General features: G+C 38.2%; 1 pseudogene; it reads right to left on the reverse strand.

Annotated features, from left to right (window-relative positions):
• Positions 1-622: 622 nt before the first annotated feature.
• On the reverse strand, positions 623-1,352 carry LOC133071431 (programmed cell death protein 10-like; annotated as a pseudogene).
• Between the last annotated feature and the right edge of the window lie 20,548 nt (positions 1,353-21,900).

Below are 21,900 nucleotides of genomic sequence, written 5' to 3' on the forward strand. Positions count from 1 at the left end.
TACCTCAAATATAGTAACTAACAAAAATATCTCCATTAACTACTTTTTACCCAGAGTGGTTAAAGACAAAAAAATAGGAATTCTTGTAGCTTTATTATCCGATAAACTGCTAATAAGCTCCCATTAGAAGTTCCTTAGACATTACACCAAGCCATCTTGGTTTTCTGATCATATATATACTCCTATATATATATGCATTTTTTCAAGTAAAGAAATGTTTAACAGATGGAAACTATTTATTGAATATTTGCCATCAAATATTGTTAAATACATTATCTTGCAGCATATCACTTTCAGGTTAAAATGTCAGAAACAAACACCAATATTTACAATTCTTTTAAAGAATGTTATATAATGACGCATTAAGGCATAAATTCTTTTGGCTTATAATTCTTAAAAGAATGATAATAGCAAAAGTGATGCAAAATCTTCAGTGTGAGATTATGATTAAGCTACATTTTACAAAAATATGGTGTAAAATGGCAAGAATCCCATTCAACATCCTGGATTACTAGATCCCTCCGGAAGGGGCTGATAATTTATACAGTCAAACTTTAAAATTTACAGATAAAGGCAGTCCAATACTGACACTGAGAAGTATGTCTCTTAACACATACAACTCTCAGGCCACAGTTTTGAAGGTCTGAACTACTAAGCTGGTAGTTGATGAATTAGTTGATGAATTAGTCGTTTGGCACTTATGAAAACATTTATTGCCTTGCCATCTTTAAAATAGGTTTTCAGAGTATCAGTGAAACTTTTGGAGTACTTTACGAATTCTTTCTTTTGGTGTTCACGTGCCCTGCGGTCCTGGTATTGATATTTCTTGAAGACATTGTTTACTGTATCAAGAAGTTCTTTTATTGCACTAGCTATATCCTTGATTGTCTGCAAAAACCTCACTCTGTCATTGATCTCATCTGGGATCTTACTGAGAATTTGTTTAAGTGCTTGTGCCTTTTTGTTTAGGCCCTGGAATTCTGGCTCTGGTTGTTCAATCATATACTCTTCTACATCATCACCTGCCATTTGAAGAAGGGATTCTGTGAAGTTGACTTCTACACTTTTTTCCTCTAAAATGTTCGTAATTATGTCTTGTGTGAATCCTGGATTTTCTTTTTCTTTTTTTTTTTAGTCCTGGATTTTCTTTTTCAGCCTTAATGAAAGCTGCTCTCGTGTCTGAGCTGCAGACAGATTTACTCATTCTAGCTCATTAAACACAGAATACATGACTGCATAGAGGGGCATAGAAACCATAGAAGTGGTCTCAGCTTCATTCTTCATCTCTCCCATTGTCATCCTCATTCAAAAGCCAACGACAGTAGAAAAAACAGTGCTAAAATGCAGAGGAATCTTCATTCACAGCAGTCTTTCTTCTCTTTTTTGTGATAAAAGAATAAAGTACAAAACATATACTGACCGGCTACTGAGGTACTGACTTCACTTGCCACCTTTGAAGCCCTCTTCCAACTCCCAGATCAATTCACTCCAGTGATGCCGGAAGGACCCGAGAGGAACCCTAAAATGGACATTTCTGAATTTTTTTTTTGAATATATAAGTGGGAGATGATGGTGAAGGATAGAGAAATGCCGGGGTCCAGCCTCGGCAGGATCCAGGGGGTACCCTCAGTATGAACGGCGTCGGTGAGAGAAGACACGTGAGACTAGCCTTGATAGGGCCAAGTCTGTGTTTTACTTTTTGACAACAGTTTTTATGCCCTCACTCAGAACGTATCCAAGGTACAAGGTGCTTATTCATGCTTACACAGGATTAGTATTACATCATTTTGTTTTTTAGGAAGAGCAGGATGTTTTTTGCTTTCTAATTCTAGAGTAAATCTTAGCACATTATCTTCTGGCCTTGGGCCCATTAACATTTTATGCAGGTCAGGTGAATGTAAACCTATTTTCCGTTTCTGTGGTGACCTTAACTGAAAGGTAGCAGTCTCATAGAGCAACAGTACAGAGTAGAACTATAACCTTGTTAACACAAAAATTAATCCTTCTGCAGAAGCTGTCAGTTGAGTTTATCTAAGAAGTTTACCCCACATTGACTGCGACTTTGGTGAGGCAGCCCCTGCCTAGTACTCCTGGCTAATAATTAACAACCGTTTCATTGTTACCACACTAGGGCTAAGCTCTTATTTTTCTAGATCTATGACTATATTAACAATGGTTTCTATAACAGAACCTTAGCACATTAAGAGCAAAAACACAGCAAGCAAATGTTAACCCAATAACCACTTTTAGAACAATTTTTCTTGTGTTTTCTAATAGGGCTTCTTCACTCCCCGAAGGGCTCTATGTCTATTAGGGCCTTTATATGATCAGGTTCTTTATGCTGTTTTATGATTAGGGTATTATAAGCAGTCATGCATATTAGTACCAAGGGCATAGGCGTATTTGCCAAACAAACTAAAATACCAGCAAACGAGTTTAAATTAAAACACTCCTTTCACCCTGGATAATCTCATAAAATACCACCACCTGGGAAACTTATTGATTAAAGTTCTAAATTGATTCTTATTTGGAAAGAGATCAGGGAAGGCCTTCTGCCTGTGTCACAGAAATTAGGGAGTAGTCTATTGAAGCGAGCATCAGAAAGACAGATATCAGCTGTGAGCACCGGGGGCAGCTTTTCCGGAATCCCTGAAAACCTGATCCACCTTGCCTGTCAGGTTTTCTCCCTCATGACCTTGTCACAGGTAGGGTCTCGTGTGTTGGCTCCCGGCAGAGAAACCTGGTGTGCTGCCGTCCATGGGGTCTCAAAGAATCGGACACAACTGAGCAACTGAACAACAGTGTATAAGGGTAATCAACATGGACATTTATTGTCTTGAATAAACTAAGACGCTGATTTGAATCTTTTATAACTTAAGTAACACAAAATAATTTGTTTCCAAAGAAAGGTAAAATTTATATTTTTATTTTTGGATGCTCTCAAATTTTTAGAGAAGGGTTCTCCAAATATTGTCAAAAAATAATCTAGAATGTATGTTTTTTGATAAATGAATATTGTTTTATGCTCAAATGAATGAGCATTCATTCTTTTATTTTAAGGTATAGTACTTCTCAGTTTGCTTATATTCTAACAGTGAGGAAATTAGGTTCTTGCATATTATATAACTTGGGCTTCCCTGGCGGCTCAAATGGTAAAGAATTTGCCTGCAGTGAAGGAGATCCAGGTTTGATCCCTGGGTTGAAAAGATCCCTGGAGAAGGGAAAGGCAACCCACTCCAGTATTCTTGCCTGGAGAATCCCATGGACAGAGGAGCCTGGTGGGCTACAATCCACAGGGTGGCAAAGAGTCAGACGCGACTAAGCAACTAACACTTTCATATATAACTTAGCACAAGTTTGTGATAGGTTCCAAAAACTGGTCTAGAAGTTTTTAAATTTGAAAACATTCAATACTAAGAAAGTATGTGTGTATGTTTCTGGGTGACTAATAAGTCTCAGAAATGTAAATATTGATAACTATAATAAAACATTTACTATAGAAATAAGATTAAATCATTTCTATTTTAGTTTTGGGAATGCAAATACAGAAATAAACTTTTTAAAAAATGTACAATTGTTTTCAGTGTTCAAGGACCTCAAGTTCTATTAAAATGAACAGCTGTCTTAAGTTCTGTGGAGAAAACCAAGGCAAAACCAACAGTTTTGAATTAAATCAGAGAAATTTTGAAACAACTTAGCATTATGAAAAAGTTGGAGGTAACATAGATGCTGTTGAAAAATGACAATTTGTTATTTTAACACCTTCACATTCTCAGAGATATAAGCTGTGACTACATTGTCAGCCATACTCCTGCATGCTCTTGAAAGTGAATTAAAGCTGGCTAAAGACACATACCCCCTCATGGATCACTGCCTTGTCGTGGCAAAGGGGCTTATGTAACTCAATGAAGCTATGAGCCATGCCGTGCAGGGCCACCTGAGAAAAATGGGTCATAGCAGAGAATTCTGACAAAACGTGATCCAATAGAGGAGGGAATGGCAAACCACCTGAGTATATTTGCTGTGAGAACCTCATGAACTGTAAAAAAGGACAGGAAGATATAACACTGAAGACAAGTCCCCCAGGTCTGAAGGTGTCCATCATGCTACTGGGGAAGAGCGAAGTGAAAGTCACTCAGTTGTATGACTCTTTGCGACCCCATGGACTGTAGTCCATGGAATTCTCCAAGCCAGAATACTGGAGTGGGTAGTCTTTCCCTTCTCCAGGGGATCTTTCCAACCCAGGGATCAAACCCAGGTCTCCTGCATTGCAGGTAGAATCTTTACCAACTCAGCTATCACAGAAACCCAGGAAGAGCAAAAGAGAACTACTAAATAGTCTCAGAAAGAACGCAGAGGCTGGGCAAAAGCAGAAATGATGCTCAGGTGTGGGTAGATCTGGCAACGAAAGTAAAATCCAATGCTTCAAAAACAGTATTGCATAGGAGCCTGGAATGTTAGGTCCATGAATCGAGGTAAATTGCATGTGGTCAAGCAGGAGATGGTAAGAATAAACATAGACATCTTGGGAATTAGTGAATTAAAATGGACAGGAATGGCCGAATTTAATTCATATGACCATTATATCTACTACTGCGGCAAGAATCCCACAGAAGAAATGGAGTAGCCCTCATAATCAACAAAAGAGTCTAAAATGCAGTACTTGGGTGCAACCTCAAAAATGATGGAATGATCTCCATTTGTTTCCAAGGAAAGCCATTCAACATCACACTAATTCAAGTCTATATACCTAGCTAAAGATGATCAGTTCTATGAAGACCTATGAAGATCTCCCAGAACTAGCACCAAAAAAAGAAAAAAAAGATGTTCTATTCATCATTGGGGATTGGAATGCAAAAGTAGGATGTCAAGAGATACCTGGAGTAACAGGCAAGTTTGGCCCTGGATAACAAAATGAAGCAGGGCAAAGGCTAACTGAATTCTGCCAAGAGAATGCATTGGTCATAGCAAATACCCATTTCAATCACACAAGAGATGACTTTACACATGGACATCACCATATGGCCAATATCAAAATCAAATTGATTACATTCTTTGTACCTGAAAATGGAAAAGCTGTATACAGTTAGCAAAAACAAGACCTGGAGCTGACTGTGGCTCAAATCACCAGCTTCTCATAGCAAAATTCATTCTTAAACTAAAGAAAGTGGGGGAAACTACTAGGCTAGCCAGGTATGACTTCAACCAAATCCCCTGTGAACATGCAGTGGAGGTAACAAATAGATTCAAGGGATTAGCTCTAGTTAAGAGTGTTCCTGACGAACTATGGATAGAAGTCTGTAATATTGTATAGCAGGCAGCAAACAAAACCATCCCAAAGGAAAAAAAAAAGCAAGAAGGCAAAGTGGTTATCTGAGGAGGTCTTACAAATAGTTAAAAAAAGAAAAGAAAAGAAAAGAAAAAAAAAAAGAAATGAAAAGCAAGAGAGAAAGGGAAAGGTATATCAAACTAAACACAGATTTCCAAAGAACAGCACAGAGAGACAAGAAGGCCTTCTTCAATGAAGAGTGTATAAAACTAGAAGAAAGCAATATAAGGGGAAAGACTGAAGATCTCTTCAGGAAAGTTGGAAATATCAAAGGAGCATTTTGCCCAAAGATGAGCATAATAAAGGACATAAATTGTAGAGACCTAGTCGATGCTGAAGAGATCAAGAAGAGATGGAAAGAATACATGGAAGAACTGTACAAAAAAGATCCAAATGAACTGGATTACTTCAATGGTGTGGTCAGCCACCCAGAGCCAGACATTCTGAAGAGCAAAGTCAAGTGGGCCTTAGGAAACAGTGCTGGTAATAAAGCTAGTGGATGTGATGGAATTCCAATAGAACTATTAGAAACCCTAAAGGATGATGCCATCAAGGGGTTGCATTCATTATGTCAACCAATCTGGAAGACCCAGCAGTGGCCACAGGATTGGAATAGGCCAATCCTCATCCCAATTCCCAAGAAGGGTAGTACTAAAGAATGTGCTAACCATCGGACAATTGCACTCATCTCCCATGCTAGTAAGGTCATGTTTAAAATCTTGCATGCTAGACTTTAGCATTATTGGAACCAAGAATGTCCAGATGTCCAAGCTGGGTTTAGAAAAGGAAAAGGAATCAGAGGTCAAATTGCCAGGATTCACTGGATCATAGAGAAAACAAAGGAATTCCAGAAACACATCTACCTCTGTTTAATCGACTATGCCAAAGCCTCTGACTATGTGGATCATAATAAACTGTGGAAAGCTCTTGAAGAGATGGAAATACCTGACCATCTTACCTGTCTCCTAAGAAATCTGCATGCGGGTTAAGAAGCAACAGTTAGAACCCTGTATAGAACAGCTGATTGGTTCAAGATTAAGAAAGGAACACTGCAGGGCTGTCTGCTGTCACCCTGTTTGCTTAATCTGTACACTGAGAACATAGTGAGAAATGCCAGGCTGGATGAGTTACAAGCTGGAATCAAGGTAGGTGGGAGAAACATCAACAATCTCAGATATGCGGGTGGTAGCACTCTAATGGCAGAAAGTGAAGAGGAACCAAAGTGCCTCTTGATGGGGTGAAGGAGAAGAGTGAAAGATCTGGCTTAAAACTAAACATTAAAAAACTAAGATCATGGCATCTGCCTCCATTACTTCATGGCAAATAGAGGAGGAAAAGGTGGAAGTAATGACAGATTTCCTCTTCTTGGGCTCTAAAATCACTGAGGATGGTGACTGCAGCCATGAAATCAGAAGACATTTGCTTCTTGGCAAGAAAGCTGCCAAACTTCGACAGAGTGTTTAAAAGCAGAGACGTAACTTGGCTGACAAAGGTCCGTGGAGACAAGGCTATGATCTTCCCAGGGGTCACTTATGGTTACGAGAGCAGGACCGTAAAGAAGGCTGAGAGCTGAAGAATTGATGCCTTCGAACTGTGGTACTGGAGAAGACTCCTGAGAGTCCCTTGGACAGCAAGGAGATCAAACCAGTCAACTTTAGGGAAATCAACCCTGAATACTCATTAGAAGAACTGATGTTGAAGATGAAACGCCAGTATTTTGGCCTTCTGATGTAAACAGCTGACTCATTGAAAAGTCCCTGATGCTGGGAAAGATTGAAGGCAGAAGGAGAAGAGGGCGTCAGAGGATGAGATGGCTGGATGGCATCACCGATACAATGAACATGGGCAAACTTCAGGAGATGGTGAGGAACAGAGTGGCCTGGTGTGCTGCAGTCCATGGGGTTGCAAAGAGTTGGACACGACTGGGCTACTGAACAACAACAAAAGACAAATACTGCATGATATCATTTATATGTGGAATCTAAAATATACTACAAACTAGCAAATATACCAAAAAAGCAGCAGACTTACACATACAGAGAGCAAATGGTGGTTATGTTGGGGTGAGGGGCAATGTAGGGGTGGGGGTGGGATTGAGAAGCACAAATTATTGGATGCTAAGACAGGCTCAAGGATATACTGTACAATGTGGGGAACAGAACTAATATTTTGTGGTAACTATAAATGGGAAATAACCTTTAAATGGTATAAGAAATTTAAAATATTTTAAAGTTTAAAAATTAAAAAATAAATTTAGGTTTAAAAATGAAAAAAAGGTCCCAAAATAGTCAAGGCACTAGAAGAATAGGTAAAAGGACTTGCTCCATCAGCTATGAAGATACTGCTTAATTTCTACTGCAATTAAGACACTGATATTGTCACAAGAATTGGAAAATCAAGATAAATAAAAGTCCAGAAGAAAAACTGGTTTTACTAACAGTCAGGGCTAACCATGGATTGATCTCTCCAGTTTCTAGATCATGGTCTGGTAGGTGCAGCTGTTCAGTAACAATTTCAGAAAAGCTCACTGGTGGATAGCAGGAAATCCTAAACGCAGTTTTAAAGTTCACTCTTTACTTTTATAAGACTAGTAAAACACTTGAACTCCTGTTTTTTCTTTTTCTAAGGACTGTGATCATTATGTCAGGATTTCATGGCTAAAAAAAAGGTTCTAGATTTTCAATGATCATTTCACAGTTCATATCTTCTCCTCCTGTGTGAGCTAATGGATGAGTGTACAACATTATTGCTTAAATCCTTGGAGGCCTTCCTAATTCATGCCTTAATGCACCCAATGATTCCAGGGAATGGAGGGATATTTTTCTAACCAAGACCAGCTTTACCTCTTTGTTGTTCATGCTAGATTTATTTGCAAAATGATGAAAAGTTCTTTACTGTTCTGAACAAAAACAGGACAAACTATAAATGGATTTTAATAAAATGCATTTTCAACATTCTTATTTTCCTAGCGCTATCCATAGGATATCTAGCTTACTTTGTGAGTATAAAGTATAGGAATTCAACTATATGTACTTGACAAAAAAGAAAATTGATGACAAATACATGCATTACTGATGTCTTAAAGGATTTAAAAGAAGAATTTGGATTAACCTCAATTTTAGTCTTTTGTATTAGAACTTAACTTTCATGTATGAAACAATTCTACTGTACCTAATTTTCTGAAATATGATTGCTAAAAGAAAACTGAAACTTGGAAGCTTTCTGTAAGGTAAAAACTAACTTTGATAATATTTTAAAGTTTGTATGTGATAATTATTATTAGTTTTGCAGTCTTTATAAGATAATTTTAGATTTACTGAAGATAGTCTTTTAACCACCTTAAAGATTAAATACTTAATTATCTAAAGAACTCTGACTTGTTTTGGCTGAGTCATCCTTATCCCCCAAAATGTGAGAACATTTTTGTTTGTTCCTTAAAGCAATTCCCAGCCAACTGTTAATGCTTTCTTTTTTGTTTTTTCAAATGGTTTTGGATTAAGGCTTGATATCATGACATAGTACTGAAATTTTTTAGACTATTCTCATTTTATCACTAGTCTATTGTAAACCAATATTTTCAATTCAAGAAGGAATCACAACTACTTTTCTGTGAATCACTTTGGGGAGAAAGAGAGGAGATAGCCACATGTATGCTATCATACTTAATCTATGTTGTAGGGGAACAAAATTTGCCACTCCGAAATATCTTTTTGGTGTGCAAATTATTTCATACTGAAAACAGTCAACATCCAAGAGAACGTTTGACTTTCCCCCTAACTGCCTAAAAGAATGTAGACACAGGATTTTGTTTCCCAGAAGGGTGCTTTCACTGTAGATACAAGTGTGGTATAAACTAGGCGTGTTTCTCTGGGTCTCTCTCTCCCTTGAATATATGTTTAAACAGTTGTTTTCCTCCTATTAATCTGTCTCATGTCAGATTAATTCTCAGACCAGCCAGAAGAACCTAGAAGGGTAGAGGAAAATTCTTCCTCCCCAACACTGTGATATGTGATATGATATATGTGGGATATACACCAAAATAAGATTTAAAGGAAACATGCTTTGGCTTGGGCTGCCATAACAAAATACCATCAACTGTATGATGTTTCAACAAAAGAAATGTCTTTCTCATAGTTCTGGGGGTTGTAAGCCCCAGATTAGGGTGCTACCATGGTCAAGTTCTGGAGAGGGTCCTCTTCTGGGCTGCAGATGGCTGGCTTCTTACCATGTCTTCACTTGGCTAAAAGGGGGCAAGCTGCTTCTCTGGCCTCTTCTTGTAAGGATACTAATCCCATTCAAGTGGGTCTCACCCTCATAACTTAATTACCTCCAAATACTATCACATTGGTTATCAGATTTCAACATGGATTTTGAGTCAGTCCCAAACACATGAAAGGTGAGTTTTCAAGAGCAGTTAATTCCAAGCAGGGACATATGTGGAAAGACTTCAAGGAGGAGGGTGTATTTGAATTGGACACTAAAGAGTAAAAGTAAGCCTGCCTTTCTCAAGTCATAAAATCAAGTGTATATAGCAATGGAATGTTTTCCTCTAAAACTCAACTGAACTTCTATCTCAAGCTCCTCTTTCTGCCTAATATCAGAAAATCTAATCTAGATTCTTCCAGATAAACTCAGATGTAGAGATTTCTTATGAATTTCCACTGAAATTCAGTCATCCACAGCTAGTCAAGGTGTAGTCTGTGGACATTATTTTGCCGGAAATGCAGACTCTTCATCCCAACCACGATCTTCTGAATGAGAATCAAGATCTTATCCACAGTTCCTGAATCAGAATCGGCAGTTTCACAAGATTCCCAGGTGATTTCTGTGCACGTTAAACTTGAGAAATCCCGACAGTGTTTGCCTCCCCCTTTCTCTCATGTGCACCATCAAGGTCAGTTGCTGACTCTGCTGCAGACTGCCGACCAGTCTCCTCTCAGATGGCCAAGCCCTCCACTGTGGCCAGCCTCAGCTGAGGTGAAAGCTGATCTCCATCTAGATCCATCTCATGGTTTTCCTTTGTTCCGATGGCAAGGCCTTTAAGGATCTTCCACATCCTCTCTTTCCACTAATCTCACATTTCTCTGGCTTTTGGAAAATTCTTCCGTTTTCCTAGAGTCTTTCTGGCTGGCGTGGTCTTTGTGGAATCCCATCAGCCTAGGGCTCTGGTGGTCAGGGAGTCAATTACCACGGGTGCAATGGCTTTCTTGTAGTTGAGTAGGTATGCTGTCCAGGTTGTGTTTAACTATACATCCCTGAGTTCATAATAAACAATAAATACTGAGGAGAAGTAAAATGTAAAAGGTGCTGAGTTATTAATTTCATCCATTCTCCTAATGAACATTTATTGAGTAGCCAGTATATGTCTGATTAGACTAAGAATCAGGTTGAAAAGATTATAGTCCCCACTTCAAGGAAATTAGGAAATATATGGCATTAATTATGCATAAAGAAAATAATGGGAGCAGACTATAGGCCATGAACTGTTAACCCATGGGCAGTTTGGCAGAAAAGGCAAACTTATTATCCTAATACAAAGAATGTTAGGCACATATTAGTAAGAATATTGCTTTCACATAGTTTCCAAATTCTACATATTGTATTATGTTTGACAATTCTTATCTGTTAGTGGAAAGCAATTCCTTTATTAATCAATGAGAACTGTATTAGTCAGTGCAGACTTGGCCATTCATTTCATAACTCTACATATAAGAAAGTAATGTGCCTCGTCACTGAGTTGTGTTTGACTCTTTGTGACCCCATGGACTATAGCCTGCCAGGCTCCTCTGTCCACGGGGATTCTCCAGGCAAAAATACTGGACTGGGTTGTCATGACTTCCTCCAGGGGATCTTCCCAACCCAGGGATCAAACTCAGGTCTCCTATGTTGCAGACAGATTCTTTACCATCTGAGCCACCAGGGGAACCCAAGAATACTGCAGTGGGTAGCCTATTCCTTCTCCAGGGGATCTTCCTGACCCAGGAATCGAACCGGGGTCTCCTGCATTGCAGGTGGATTCTTTTTTTTTTTTTTTGCAGGTGGATTCTTTACCAGTTGAGCTACCAGGGAAGCCCAAGTAATAAAGCTACTTAAAAGATATCTGTCAGGATTTTTTTTATTTCAAATTGGGTCTTCCAAATGGGCAAGATTTTATTGCTAATGCAATAAAATGACATGCAGAATAAAAAGGTATAGAGAAGACAATCAGATACTAAAACATAGGACCTGGATTCTCTTAGTTAAAAGAGTAAGGTTATCCACAAAATACTTTTCTTTTCTAGAATAAGAATATCCATCAAAATGACCTCCTCAAGCTAAATATGATCTTACTATATGATCCCAGAATCACTAGTAGATATTTACCCATTTGTACTGAAGACCTATGTGCACACATTATTTGGCATCAAAAAGAAATTAATCGCTTAACCACTACAAAACATAGAGGAATCTTAAATGCATATTGCTAAGTGAAAAGAAGCCAGTCTGAAAGGATTATGTGCTGTAGGATTCCAACTATGTGACATTCTGGGAAAGGCAAAACTATAGAGATAGCAATAAAGAGATCAGTGGTTTCCAGGGAGAAATAGGTGGAGCACAGAGGACTTTTAGAGCAATGAAACTCTTCTCATGATACTGTAATGATGCATATGTGATATCATGTATTTGTCAAAACCTACAGAATCTTACAACACAAAGAGTGAAATGCAATGTATGCAATTTTTTTTTTTAATTTGAGAGGTCAGGGTATATACCATGAAAAATGCAGACTCTAATGCAGGTTCAAGAGACTCTGTATTACAATATATGAAACAATCTCACTGAAGGAATTGGGGGGCAGGAAAGTTGCTGACAAATAACTTTGAAAGTGAATGGAGTCCGTAAAATGGAGGGCAAAAAGAACTGCATGTGGTACTGTACTCTGGCTGATAAAATTGTTTCCTTTGGGAGAGATGGAATTGTGAGACTGCTCTACATGCATATTGGACTTGAACAGTTTAATAAATTGATGATAGATGTGGGAGCCAAGTTTCTTAGCAATGAAGTGGGAATTTATGAATCAGCAAGGGTGGGAGTTTAGAATGACCCATATAATGGATTAGTGTTGGAAATATCAGGAAGAACTCATGTTTAACTTAACAAGTTAACTCATGTTTAACTTGGATGCAGATGATAGAAATGTACCCCTATGTATATACATAGGTGTTCTAGTTTGCTGTGTTGTTGTTGTGCAGTTGCTAAGTCATGTCTGACTCTGCGACCCCATGGACTGTAGCACGCCATGCTCCTCTGTCCATGGGGTTCTCCAGGCAAGAATACTGGAGTGGGCTGCCATTTCCATCTCCACAGTTTGCTGTGGCTGAGTAACAATTCAGCTTCCCAGGTGGTGCTAGTGGTAAAGAAACTGCCTGGCAGTGTAGGAGATGTAAGAGACATGGGTTGGTTCCCTGCATCAGGAAGATGCCCTGGAGAAGGAAGTGACATCTCACTCCGGTATTCTTTCCTGGAGAATCGCATGGACAGTGGAGCCTGGTGGGCTACAGTCCATAAGGTCTCAAAGAGTCAGACAAGACTGAAGTGACTTAGCATGCAGACAGCAGGCACACATGTATAACAATGACCACTACTGGGTTGCCTAAAGCAAGCAAAATTCTGGGGGCCAGAAGTCTAAAATCAACATGTCAGCAGAGCATGTTGACATGCTTTCTGGAGGCTCTAGGGGAGAGTCTCTTCTGTCTTCTTCCATCTTCTGGTGGCTTCAGGCTTTCCTTGGCTTGTGGCTGCATCACCCCAATCTCACCTCCACAATCACATCACTTCCTCCTCTTTGTATGTCTCTCCCTTTTGTGTCTCTTTCATAAGTATATGTGTGATGGCATTTAGGGCCCACCAGACAATCCAGGATTATCTCCACATTGCAAGAAATTTAATCACAACTGCAAATTTCATTTCCCCAAATAATGTACATTCCCAGGTTTCAGAGACTGAAGGTAGATATCTTTATTCTTTTTTTTTGGGGGGGGGGATCATTTTCAGCCTACCATACACAGATTACTATACACACATGTATTTCTTGTCTCTGTCAGTTGAGAAGACATAAACGAATGACATCTAGTAGCAACAAGTGTGTCCCTTGCACACACTTTGGTTTCTAATACCATGAGCCAGTAGAAGGAACTGGGGCTCTTTGGATCAAGGGTGGATGCTAAGACAGGAGTAGGAAACATGCAAGACTTGTAGCGCCAGTTCTCAAACAACAACTACAACAACACATCTATGTGAGTATTTCAATGTGACAAAGGAGCCAACTAGAAGGGTTCTCAGTGGCCAGACCTGGGAAAATTTGAGCAGGAAAATAAAGTAATATTGAATTATGACCCAAAGTATGAAATCACTATCCGTAGAGCCCATATTGATATAAATAAATGATAGAGTAAATTAATACGCAGGGACAAGTCTCTCGTGAAGAATTCCAAATAATTTGTGTAGATACTCCACCCTAAAGGAGAGAATGTGATGATCCATTCCTTAAGAGTGGGCTGTGATAGTGATGTCCTTCAAAATAGTACATCATGGGAAAGGGGGGAAAAGAAGGTCATTTTATGTTGGAGAAACCTGACTAATACTGCTTCAGCTAGGTGATAAAGGTCAACATCAGTGGTTACAACTCATGCTGATCATCTACACTGTTGATACGATGCGATGAAAATGTCACTTCCCCTCTGAGGTCTTCCTCCCAGAACCCAAAACCCTCATTATCATGATAGAAACAGCAGGCAAATTCAAATTGAGGGACAGTGTACAAAACACTTCACCAGTGTTCCTGAAAACATCAAGGTCTTCGAAAACAAGGAAAGTCTGAGAAACTGTCATAGCCAGGAGGAACCTAAAGAGGCATAACAATTAGATGCAATGTCTTAGATGAGATCCTGGAACAGAAAATGGACATTAGGGACAAACTAAAGAAATCTGAATAGAGTATGGGCTTAAGTTAATAATAACACATCATTATTGGCTTCTTAATTGTCACAAATATACTACCCTAATATAAAGCGTCACAAATAGAAGCAATGTATGCAGAGGTGGAGGGTACTGTATTAGCATTCTCTGTACTATATACTGTTTTTTTTCTGTAAATCTAAAACTGTCCAAAAATAAAGCCTGTTGATAAAAATAATATCTTCATTGCTATTTTATTCTCTTCATAGTAAGAGTTGTTTTGTTTTTCAGCTCAAAGAGCTTAGCTTCCTAAGCAGCCTATCTCATGAGCAGTACATGTGGGAGGGCTCTGGAGTGAGCTGAAGATCCCACTTCCCTCAGCATCTTTTAGGACGTGACGAGTTCCACTTCAGTTGCCCTGTGGACATAATAACAGCATGTCTCATAATTTCACGGAGTTAACAATAATATTGTACCTTCTCCTCTAAAATTTTTGTGAGATGTAAATGAGATAGTATCTTGGCATCCATGAGGCAAGGGATCTTGTCTTCTATGGCACATCAATGTATTCTCACCCCTATTCTTCCCTAGTTTTCTGTAAAGATCCAGAGAACAATCTTAAGCTTTGAGACCTGTAGGGTCCCTGTTGCAGTAATTCAACTCTGCTGTGGCAGCATGTAAGCAGACTTAGGTAATATGTAAATGAATGGGTATGATAAAGTTTCAGTTAAACTTCATTGCCTGGAGAATCCTACAGACAGAGAAACTGGTGAGTTATTGTCCATGGGGTCACAAAGAATCGGATGCGACTGAGTGACTAATGATAACTTGTCTACGGAGGCCAAAATTTAAATTTCGTATAAAACTTTCATGTACCACAAAATATTACTCTCTCTTCCTTTGATTTCCCCCCCTATCATTTCAAAGTGTAAAACCATTCTTAGGCAGGATCTGAAGCTCACTCCAGAACCCTTGCACATCTACTCCCACACATCAAAGTAAGCTAGCCAGAAAGCTAAGCTCTTTAAACTGCCAAAGAAGAAAGAGAAATGAACAGATTATGAAGAAACTGAAATAGTAATGAGGATAGAATTTTTTTAAGATTCTAAATTCAGACAGTGAGCTGGAGTTAGCCTATAGGACATAGTTTGCTGATTCTTGGTCTAGTACAAAGTTAGTATTCATTAAATTCAAAAGGTATTTAGTCATTTGATACAATAGCAGCATTGGTATTATCAACTATTTCTGTTATCTCTTTAGTAGCTAGAAAGTAAATGTTTATAAATCATGCAATCTGGCTTGATAATTTCAATTGTATATATTCACTGACCTCTTTTTTAAAAACACAGAAACAGTACTTTCTTATCTACAGACCCTAAATTTTTCAATGTCAGACCTTTGTGCTCTTAACTTTCTGAAGGATTGAAAACACAGAAAATAAGATAAAATCATGTTGCCTTTTCTTTGGTTTCTTTTCTAATTATGAGGTTTTGGGAATAACACAGGAAGTAAAAAATTATTTAGAGAGTTCATTTGAAACTGTTTCAACCAGCTTTGTTTTAGTACAAATGTACAGAGGACAATCTCTGGAGATTCTGGGCTAAAATCTCAGAGAGAAAACAGCTGCTGCTATGTGGAAATGTTATGTAGGTCTTTTTGACAGCACGTTTAGCTAATTTTTTCCTAGACTCTGTTCACAAAGGGCACATTCTGTGTTGGAGTGTCCTGCCACACTGCACCGAAATACTCTGTCAGGTAAAGACCTCTGAGTATGGTTTTACAGAACCATGGGTATGATCCTAAAGTCAGAAGGTGGTTTTGCCACTATCATTCTGAAGAAGAATAAGGAAGTAGTAGCATTTAAAGATATTCCTAAACTCTGGTTCAAAGGCTTACCTTTGATGAAGCTTCCTAGAAAATAAATCATGTGAAACAGGACTCTTCAATGCACAGAAATTCTGGGAGGTCACTTGGATTGCTTTTTAAAAATCCACTGGATTCCTACCTTCCAAAGTCAGGCATTGGGCTTTCCTTGCCTGTTGTCATATCTCCATAGTACCTAGCAGCCACCTTCCAAATCGTATGTGCTGCATTGTGGAAGTGAATTACAACTTCTTATTCATTTAATTTAGCTGTTGGAGTGGAACCAAGAGAGAATAGAGGGGCCTGAGCCAAATAACACTTGGAAAGAAGATTTGTTAGTCTGTCTACTTCATTTTTTAGAGGGCTCAACTCTGATATGCTGGCATACATACACTTATGGGATGACTTGGGCCGAAAAGTACAAATTGCCTAAATCTTTTTAGTTTTCAGGAGAGGAGAATGTGTTTCTTTTAGAAGCACACCTCACTTAAGAACAGGTTCATAAAAAGCCAATGGCACATTCTCTTCTGAAATCCCTTTATACAATGCAATCATGCATCAAAGAATTCTATAAACTGATGTTCTAGGCAAGTATAATTAACAAAATTACTCTAATTGCCCAATGAAATGATTTATCTAAAATTGTTTAGTTAGTGAAGTGATTTAAAATTAACAATGAAATGGCAGAACAAATCAATATATTTAAAAATAGGTTACCTATAAGGTGAGGATAGAGAAAGAAATTAGATTTCTTCAAATATATTTTGTTCATATGTTTAATTTTGGAACTGTATAAATGTCTCACATAATCATAACATAAAATTAAATGTAAAAATTAAAATATAAACAAACTTAAAAAGAAATCCAGCTGTTCGCATTCATTTCAGACAAGACATTATTCCAAATGTCTTTAAAATATAAATCAATTGCTTATACCTAGATTAATCGATTAGTTGGTGTTAATCGATTGCTTAAACACCCAGGGACAAAAAGAACTACAAACATAATCCTAAGTTGTTTTCAGTTTCAGTCATATTGTTGGAGGTTGTGGTAGACATAAATAAGTGCTGCTCAGACCCCCTTTGAGGGAAGGGAGTGTGGTGGGTGGACAGCCTTAGGATATCAGCTCCTTTAGGCTCAGAGCCGCCCTGCCTGGTCACGCCTTTCCTGGTGCAGCCCACATCTGGTGACTAAGCAGGACAGGAATATAAAAGTCTTGTCAGATCAGTCCAACGTGAAACCTCTGGGATGAGCATTATCCTTCCCACACCTCCTGTGCACTAGCCAAGGTTTGGAAGGAATTGATCACATCACATTACATCACATTGATCTGGCTGCTGCCCAATTCTGTTTCTCCCTTCTTCCTTTCTCATGTCGTATCCTAAATTCCATCTCAGTATCTGCTTCCAGAAAACCCAACCTGTGACAGAGGTAGCGTCAGTACTGTTGGCCCAGTTCAGTTCAGTTGCTCAGTCGTGTCTGACTCTTTGTGACTCCATGGACTGCAGCACGCCATTAGTATCTATAGGTTTTGCATTTGTGGATTCAACTGCAGTTAGTTGAATCTGCAGATACAAAAGCTGCAGTTATGGAGGACCCACTGGATTCATTGCACTACACTATTTTATATAATGAACCTAAGTATCTGTGGATTTTGACACCATGGGAGCTCCTGGAACCAATTCCCCATGGATTTTGAAGGATAACTGTACTATTGTTCTAAGGCCTTTAGATATTTAGTTTGGGATGAAGCAAATAATTAATCATGTTCATTTTGTTTATAAAAGAATTTTTGGAGTAGAACAAAGAAGTTTCAGTGAAGGATCAAGTCTTAAGTAAAAGCCATAAAATTAGATTTTAGCTTCAAGTATTAATGTGAACAGATGATATATGTTAGCTTTAAAATGTATATTTTTGTATCAGTTGATTTCTACTGCTTAACAAAACCATTCTAAAGCTTGATGGATTAAAACAACAGTGTTTTTATTTCTCATGATTCTGTGGGTTAGCTGGATGGTTCTTCTGGTTTGGGAAGCTAGTTTGGGGAGGGATTGTGTTTCACAACCTAATTCACGTGTCTGGAGTCTCAACTGGGACATCTGTGATGGTGGGTGCTTCTCTCCATGTGGTCTTTTTCCCTTAAGGAAACTAACACAAGCTTGTTCCCAGCCAATACCTGAGCAAGCCTCCTTTGCACCTGTGCTTTTCAAGTCCATGTTTTTGTCACTTCTGCTGTTGCCCATTAGCCAAGGCTAGTATCATGGCCCAGAGAAGGCAATGGCACCCCACTTCAGTACTCTTGCCTGGAAGATCCCTTGGACGGAGGAGCCTGGTGGGCTGCAGTCCATGGGGTCGTGAAGAGTCAGACATGACTGAGCGACTTCACTTTCACTTTTCACTTTTATGCATTGGAGAAGGAAATGGCAACCCACTCCAGTGTTCTTGCCTGGAGAATCCCAGGGATGGGGTCGCACAGAGTCAGACACGACTGAAGTGACTTAGCAGTAGCAGCAGTATCATGGCCAAACCCAGATTCTAGAGTTAGAGAAATAGATCCACATCTCAGTGGGAGGAGTGTTAAGGTCAGAGACCTATTGCATAGAGGAAGGGGAGGCATTTGTGCCCATTTTTGCATTTATTACAATTTCTTATCATTACTTAAAAGACAATGGAGACAATGATCTACTGAAAAGTGCTAGTTTGAGACCATGATTTGACCACCACTGGTCCTCATTGCTATCCAGTGGGTTATTGTTTTTAGATATTTTCACTGAGTAGCAAAGAACACCAGGATTCCTTGGAGAAATGGTTGCTTCCAGGTTAGTACAAGATAAGGCTAGAATATCTTTTTTTTTTTTTTTTTTTAATTAGTTGGAGGCTAATTACTTCACAACATTTCAGTGGGTTTTGTCATACATTAGAATATCTTTTAATACCAGACAATAGAAACACTACCACTGATACTGGGGTTGAATCAAAGGGATTTAGAACCAACTTGAATAGACTTTCATTGGCCAACAATGAAGAAATTTGAGTAATAGTAAGGATGGTAATCACAAGGTGCAAAAACAGTGCAAATGTATTTAAAATCCATGAGTTCATAGTGACACATAGCTTCACCCTGAGGGAGAAGGTTTTGGTCTCACATACTTACAGGCTAGGGAGGTGCTCCCACGGAATATAAGCAGGGAGACACTATTCTTGTGAACTCACTTGGGATCACTACAGCTTGACACGACTCCCTAGGAAGGAGCATACACATTTGTCAGGAGCCCTGATTTTTGCAGCTCTTGCCCAGGGGCGCCTCCAGATCTCTTGATTTGGAGGCCATCAGGATTACAATTGCAGTTCCACAGGACTGTACGTATCTCCACACTTTAAGAGCTGCCTAAGAGCTTGTCATCCAATCAGCCTGAGACCAGGTGCCGAATGATATTCCTCTCCTTGGAACACTGACAGCACACCCTCAACAGCAGGGTTATATTAGGAATAAATCAGGTAGTATAGGCAACAACAAAGATTTGAGAGACAACCAAGAGCTAGGTCAGAGTTCAATGAGAAGGATTATCACACACACAAGACCACTCCTTCAAGACAGAGAGGCAGCAGTTTTTCCTGATGCATAGAAACAAACACAGAGAGGTAAGCAAAATGAGGAAACAGAGAAATATGTTCTAAATGAAAGAATAGAACAAAACCTTAAAAAGGACCCTGATAGGGAGATAAGTAATCTACCTGAGAAAGAATTCAAAGTGATGGTCATAAAAATGTTCATTGAACTTAGAATAAGAATTAATGGTGAGAACTTCAACAGAGTTAGAAAATATAATAAAGAACCCACCAGAATTAAAGAATACAATAACTGAAAAGAAAAGTACAACTAAAGGGATACAAAAACATATTAGGTGATACAGAAGAATGGATCACCAATCTGGAAGACAAGGTGGTGGAAATCATTCAATCAAAACAGCAAAAAGAAAAGAGAATTAAAAAAAAAATAAAGATGATTTAAGGGATCTCTGGAACAACATCAAGCATATTTACATTTACATTACAGGAGTCTCAGAGGAGAAGAAAGAAAGTGGCAGGAAGCTTATTTGAAGAAATAATGGCTGAAAACTTCTCTTCAAAGAAAAGACCAAGAGAAGAAGAAAAGAAGAGACAGATTATGAGAACAACCAGAAAACAATGAACAAAATAGCAATAAGTACATATTTATCAACAGTTACTTTAAGTATGAGGACTAAATTCTCTAATCAAAAGACATAAGGTGGCTGAATGAATAATTTTTAAAAAATAAGACCTATTGACATGTTGCCTACTAATACTAAATTCAAAGACACACTCAAGCTAAAAGTGAAGGGATGGAAAAAGATATTCCATGAAAATGGAAAGCAAAATAAAGCTGGGTAGCAATACTTAGATTAAATAGACTTTAAAGTAAAGACTGCAACAAAAGGCAAAGAAGAACATTACATAATGATAAAGGGGTCAATCCAGCAAGAAGACATAACATTTGTAAATATTTATGAACCTACATAGGAGCACTTAAATATACAAAGGAGATATTAACATACATGAAGGGAGAAAATTAGAGTAATACAATATTAGTATGGGACTTTAATACCTCCACTTGCATTAATGGATAGATCATCCAGACAGAAAACCAATAAAGAAACATTGGCTTTAACACATTAGATTAGACAGACTTAACAAATATGCACAGAACATTCCATTCAAAAAATGCAGAATACATATTCTTTTCAAGTGCACATGGGATATCCTCCAGGATAGAATGCATGTTAATCCATAAAACAATTTTCCATAAATTTAAGAAGACTGAAATCATATCAAGCATCTTTCCCAACTACAACATTATGAAGCTAGAAATCACTATAAGAATAAAACTGGAAAAAACACAAACACATGGAGGCTAAACAACATGCCATTAAACAACAAGTTGGTCAATGAGGAGACAGAAAAATACCTACAGACAAATAAAAACAGAAACAAAATGGTCCAAAATCTATGGGACATAGCAAAAGCAACTCTAAGAGGCGAGTTCATAGAGCTCCAAGCCTATCTCAAAAACTAAGAAAATTTTCAAATAAACAATGTAATTTTGTATCTAGAGGAACTAGGAAAAGAAGAACAAACAAATCCCAAAGTTTATAGAAGGAAAGAAATCATAAAGACCAGATTTTGCAGATAAATAAAATAGAGACTAAGAAAATAACAGAAAGATCAATGAATCAAAGAGCTGGTTCTTTGGAAATATAAATAAAAGTAGCAACCCTTTAGCCAGACTCATCAAAAAAAGACAGAGGCCCAACGAAGTTATATCAAAAATGAAAGAGGACAACTTATAGCTGATTTGTGAAAATTTAAGAAGACTGAATCAACTTACAGCTGATTTTGTGATTACCACAAAAATACAAGGCATCATAAGAGACTACTCTGACCAATTGTACCCAAAAAACTGAACAATGTAGAAGAAATGAATAAATTCCTATAAACAATATTTCAAAACTGAATCATAAATAAATAGAAAATCTGAATATACCAACTACTAGTAATGAATGAGCAATTAAAAACTTCTCAAACAGACAAAAGTGCAGGACAAGCCTGCTTCAGGGTGAGTGCTACCAAATATTTAAAGAAGAGATAATACCTATCTTTCCCAGATTATTCTGAAAAACTGAAGAGGAAGAAATGCTCCCAGATTCATTTTATGAGGTCAGTGATACCCTGAAACTAAAACCAGCAAAGAC

The sequence above is a fragment of the Dama dama genome, chromosome 16, assembly GCF_033118175.1.
Source record: "Dama dama isolate Ldn47 chromosome 16, ASM3311817v1, whole genome shotgun sequence".
NCBI lineage: Eukaryota > Metazoa > Chordata > Mammalia > Artiodactyla > Cervidae > Dama > Dama dama.